Here is a 6,378-nt window from a genome sequence, read left to right on the forward strand (position 1 = left end):
TCTGTAGCCTGAGCAGGGCATGAGATGGGATGAGTCTGTAGCCTGAGCAGGGCATGAGATGGGATGAGTCTGTAGCCTGAGCAGGGCATGAGATGGGATGAGTCTGTAGCCTTAGCAGGGCATGAGATGGGATGAGTCTGTAGCCTTAGCAGGGCATGAGATGGGATGAGTCTGTAGCCTGAGCAGGGCATGAGATGGGATGAGTCTGTAGCCTGAGCAGGGCATGAGATGGGATGAGTCTGTAGCCTGAGCAGGGCATGAGATGGGATGAGTCTGTAGCCTGAGCAGGGCATGAGATGGGATGAGTCTGTAGCCTGAGCAGGGCATGAGATGGGATAAGTCTGTAGCCTGAGCAGGGCATGAGATGGGATGAGTCTGTAGCCTGAGCAGTGCATGAGATGGGATGAGTCTGTAGCCTGAGCAGGGCATGAGATGGGATAAGTCTGTAGCCTGAGCAGGGCAGACGTGGGATAGAGTTTAATGGCTTAAAATAAAGGTAAAAAATATGGCAGAAATAATGAGCTCCTTGTATTCAAATCAAATCAAATTTTATTTGTCACATGCGCCGAATACAACAGTGAAATGCTTACTTACAAGCCTTTAACCAACAATGCAGTTTTAAGAAAAATAAGTGTTAATTAAAAAATAGGTAAGTAAAAAATGTAAATAACAAATAATTAAAGAGCAGCAGTAAAATAACAGTAGCGAGGATATATACAGTACAGGGGATACCGGAACAGTCAATTAGCTCTTGAAATATGCAAACTCATCTGAACATTCTATCGTTATAGTATAGAGAACTAGCTGTTTCTCTATCAGTCATGCTATAGGGTTGGCTATTTAATATATAATATATATATATACTGCTCAAAAAAATAAAGGGAACACTTAAACAACACAATGTAACTCCAAGTCAATCACACTTCTGTGAAATCAAACTGTACACTTAGGAAGCAACAGTCATTGACAATAAATGTCACATGCTGTTGTGCAAATGGAATAGACAACAGGTGGAAATTATAGGCAATTAGCAAGACACCCCCAATAAAGGAGTGGTTCTGCAGGTGGTGACCACAGACCACTTCTCAGTTCCTATGCTTCTTGGCTGATGTTTTGGTCACTTTTGAATGCTGGTGGTGCTTTCACTCTAGTGGTAGCATGAGACGGAGTCTACAACCCACACAAGTGGCTCAGGTAGGGCAGCTCATCCAGGATGGCACGTCAATGCGAGCTGTGGCAAGAAGGTTTGCTGTGTCTGTCAGCGTAGTGTCCAGAGCATGGAGGCGCTACCAGGAGACAGGCCAGTACATCAGGAGACGTGGAGGAGGCCGTAGGAGGGCAACAACCCAGCAGCAGGACCGCTACATCCGCCTTTGTGCAAGGAGGAGCAGGAGAAGCACTGCCAGAGCCCTGCAAAATGACCTCCAGCAGGCCACAAATGTGCATGTGTCTGCTCAAACGATCAGAAACAGACTCCATGAGGGTGGTATGAGGGCCCGACGTCCACAGGTGGGGGTTGTGCTACAGCCCAACACCGTGCAGGACGTTTGGCATTTGCCAGAGAACACCAAGATTGGCAAATTCGCCACTGGTGCCCTGTGCTCTTCACAGATGAAAGCAGGTTCACACTGAGCACGTGACAGACGTGACAGAGTCTGGAGACACCGTGGAGAACGTTCTGCTGCCTGCAACATCCTCCAGCATGACCGGTTTGGCGGTGGGTCAGTCATGGTGTGGGGTGGCATTTCTTTGGTGGGCCGCACAGCCCTCCATGTGCTCGCCAGAGGTAGCCTGACTGCCATTAGGTACCAAGATGAAATCCTCAGACCCCTTGTGAGACCATATGCTGGTGCGGTTGGCCCTGGGTTCCTCCTAATGCAAGACAATGCTAGACCTCATGTGGCTGGAGTGTGTCAGCAGTTCCTGCAAGAGGAAGGCATTGATGCTATGGACTGGCCCGCCCGTTCCCCAGACCTGAATCCAATTGAGCACATCTGGGACATCATGTCTCGTTCCATCCACCAACGCCACGTTGCACCACAGACTGTCCAGGAGTTGGCGGATGCTTTAGTCCGGGTCTGGGAGGAGATCCCTCAGGAGACCATCCGCCACCTCATCAGGAGCATGCCCAGGCGTTGTAGGGAGGTCATACAGGCACGTGGAGGCCACACACACTACTGAGCCTCATTTTGACTTGTTTTAAGGACATTACATCAAAGTTGGATCAGCCTGTAGTGTGGTTTTCCACTTTAATTTTGAGTGTGACTCCAAATCCAGACCTCCATGGGTTGATAAATTGGATTTCCATTGGTTATTTTTGTGTGATTTTGTTGTCAGCACATTCAACTATGTAAAGAAAAAAGTATTTAATAAGATTATTTCTTTCATTCAGATCTAGGATGTGTTGTTTAAGTGTTCCCTTTATTTTTTTGAGCAGTGTATATTTAACTAGGACAAATTTACAATGACGTCCTACACCTGCCAAACCCGGATGACACTGGGCTAATTGTGCGCCGCCCTATGAGACTCTCAATTACGGACGGTTGTTATACAACCTGGAATCAAACCAGGACATTTGTAGTGACGCCTCTAGCACAGAGATGCAGTGCCTTAGACCGCTATACCACTCGGGAGCCCCAAAGCTATGTGAGAACATAATGATTTAGCTTTGGGTTACAGTAGCGCAGGTTGTTTCTGTTTGTCGTTACGGTGAAGCATACATTGCAATGCACACTGTACATAAACTGTGTATACTGACTGACAGTCAAATGAACTGTCAGCACACTGTGTTACACACATTAGGTTTTATATGATGGGCTATTCAGTAAATACAGAAAACCCAAACTATCCAGCACTTTCCAAACAAGGCTATTCATAAACTGTATCTCTTATTTAGTATTAAATAGATTGCAGATACTTTGGCCCGATAAAGTGTGGTGAACAAACTAAAATACGTCTTAAGTCCATCTCAGATAGACTCTGAATGGGAGAAATCTACTGCCCATTTCTGTTTATTTATGTTCGAGTGCCCCATGAAAAATTATTTTAATCAATAAATGCATCCTGGTTGGAGTGCTGTTGTTGAAGTTATCTTCCTATCACATCCATTTCATTGGATCTTCACTATTCTGCTTGTTCTCTGGTACACTAGGTTAGACCGTACCACTAGGGTCCCACTGAGGGGTTGGGCCGTACCACTAGGGTCTCACTGAGGGGTTAGACCGTACCACTAGGGTCCCACTGAGGGGTTAGACCGTACCACTAGGGTCTCACTAAGGGGTTGGGCCGTACCACTAGGGTCCCACTGAGGGGTTAGACCGTACCACTAGGGTCTCACTGAGGGGTTGGGCCGTACCACTAGGGTCTCACTGAGGGGTTGGGCCGTACCACTAGGGTCTCACTGAGGGGTTAGACCGTACCACTAGGGTCCCACTGAGGGGTTAGACCGTACCACTAGGGTCCCACTGAGAGGTTGGGCCGTACCACTAGGGTCCCACTGAGAGGTTGGGCCGTACCACTAGGGTCCCACTGAGAGGTTGGGCCGTACCACTAGGGTCCCACTGAGGGGTTGGGCCGTACCACTAGGGTCTCACTGAGGGGTTGGGCCGTACCACTAGGGTCCCGCTGAGGGGTTGGGCCATACCACTAGGGTCCCACTGAGGGGTTAGACCGTACCACTAGGGTCTCAATGAGGGGTTGGGCCGTACCACTAGGGTCCCGCTGAGGGGTTGGGCCGTACCACTAGGGTCCCGCTGAGGGGTTGGGCCATACCACTAGGGTCTCACTGAGGGGTTAGACCATACCACTAGGGTCTCACTGAGGGGTTGGGCCGTACCACTAGGGTCCCACTGAGAGGTTGGGCCGTACCACTAGGGTCCTACTGAGAGGGGTCAAGTCACCCAAAGCAATTACTGTAACAACTGTTTGAGTAACTGACTGTTAGCTATTGATGCTCCAGGAGAAGTTGCTCATCACATGGTATTTGATGTTTTCTACCAGCCCTTTCCTTCCAAGCTTGACTTTAAAGAAATTACTGTGTCAGCTGAAATATGAATGAATGTGAAATAACATCAACAACTGCTGCGCACAATCAGGCAGATGTGCTTATTGCCATTGTATGGTTATTTCAATGTTGACTATAGCTCTTCATTAGTTAGATGAAGAGCCTAAACTTGTGTTGTTGCCAAGTATTAATGGTTGCTTCTCAGTCCAATCCAGTGAGTCTGATGGTTTAGAAGGAACTGTGTGTTTAAACTACGACTGTAGTTTCTATTATGACAGATCTGTGGTTCATTGTGTTGTAGGTAAACAGACTTTATCACACTAGTGCACCCAGGCAACACAAACGGACACACACACACACACACACACACACACACACACACACACACACACACACACACACACACACACACACACACACACACACATACTGTTCCGTCCTATGCAATCCTGACACACACACACCCTTTTCTGATGCAAATGCATTTCCATGGCACCTGGCTGCATGGAAACATAAAGTGTTCATCCAAATCAGCTGCCACATCCATCATACAGCTCAGTCTTCAACACCCATTACAGTCCCGTGAGTCTCAGTTGGTAGAGCATGGTGCTTACAATGCCAGGGTTGTGGATTTGATGAAAATGAATGTGCTCTGGATAAATGTAAAAAATGACACTGTCCTGTCCAACAACAGAGCTCAGCACCTCTCCATGCTAACCAGCTCAGTGTTAGCCAAGGGCTAAGGAAGCGTACAGTGACTCATTACGGTTATAAGTTTTCCCCAGGCAGATTACATGGTTAAGAACAACTCCAGGCCATGCCGACTCCTAGTAAATGCAAAGGGGAGAAGTGGTGACTGGTTTACTTTAGTTAACTTGGATCCCCATTAGCTGTTTCTCATGCAGCAGCTACTCTTCCTGGGGTCCAAATGGTGAGGTCAGCAGAGAGCTGAGCAGACTGCAGTGGCTGTGTGACTAGCTGATGGGGATTGCCATTAAGGGGGATTGTCATGAGTGGTTTAATAATGTTGAAAGCTGCTATGTAAAAAAGGAGGTGGTAACACAGAGTGGAAATTACCTGTAAGTGCCACTACCATGAGGAATGACGATTTCATTCACTCAGTCCCCTCAAGGCCACACTACTTCATAATGCCTTTTATAAAGACAGTGCTGGTATGAAGAATAGCCCCCGCTAACTATGAGTTGATGTCCTTAGTTAATATCTGGTGAGAGAATGAACTTCAGGAGCTATGTTAGGTATGTTGGTGCTCAGTGTGAAAGTATGCAGCCTGACCTGTATGGAAGTTCTCACCTGGCGTTCCACAAGGTTCGATTTTGGGTCCGCTACCGTTTTAGTTTATATATGTTACCCCTTGGCAGCGTTATCAAAAAACAAAGCATTGATTTTCAGTGCTATGCAGACGATACACAAATTTACTTTTCTCTGTCACCAGAAGATTTTCGCTCCACGGATAAATGATTAGACTAATAGTGATTTAAATACTTGGATGGCTCACAGCTTCCTACAGCTAAATCAAGAGAAGACAGAGGTACTTTTTGTTGGAGCCAAAGCACAGAGAGAGAATCTGACCACACATTTTAATTCACGGGCAATAAAGATAAAACACAAGGTAAAAAACGTAGGTGTCCTTTTAAATTCTTAACTCAATTTCGAATCACACATTAGGGATGTAACCAAAATATATTTTTTTCCAAGTGAGGAACATTGCCAAGGTGCGGTCGTTTCTCTCTCAGGCTGATACAGAGAGATTCATCCATTCTTTTACTACTGCCTGGTCTACTCAAGGAAACCATTGGTCAACTGCAAAACATACAGAATGCTGCAGCACGGGTACTGACCAAGACCAGACAGAGACCACACATTACACTGGTTTTAAAGTCTCTGCACTGGCTGCCTGTGAGTTTTACAATTCATTTTAAGATTATTCTGTTGGTTTTTAAATCAATCCACGATTGTGCACCCCAATACATGTCAGACATACTTTTAAGTTATGTACCCAGTAGGTCCCTCAGGTCCTCTGGCACTGGCCTTTTAACTATCCCAAAGCCTAGGACCAAGGCATGGAGAGAGAACGTTTAGTTACTGTGCCCCCAGCCTCTGGAATAGCCTGCCAGAGACCCTGAGGGGGCTGAAACTGTGAACATATTTAAAAGAGATCTTGAAAAACTTTTTTTAGTTCTGCTTTTCCTTAAGGTGATTTTTAGTTGTAGAGTTTTTATTTTTTATTTTTTTTATCTTATGTTTGTTGTGTAGTAAATATTTCAGCTTTTATTTTCATAGTTTCTTTATATTTTCCCCAGTGAAACACATTGCATTGCAGTCCATGTCTGAAATGTGCTGTTTAAATAAAGCTT

This window comes from Salmo salar, chromosome ssa24 (genome assembly GCF_905237065.1).
Source record: "Salmo salar chromosome ssa24, Ssal_v3.1, whole genome shotgun sequence".
In the NCBI taxonomy this organism is placed as follows: Eukaryota; Metazoa; Chordata; class Actinopteri; order Salmoniformes; family Salmonidae; genus Salmo; species Salmo salar.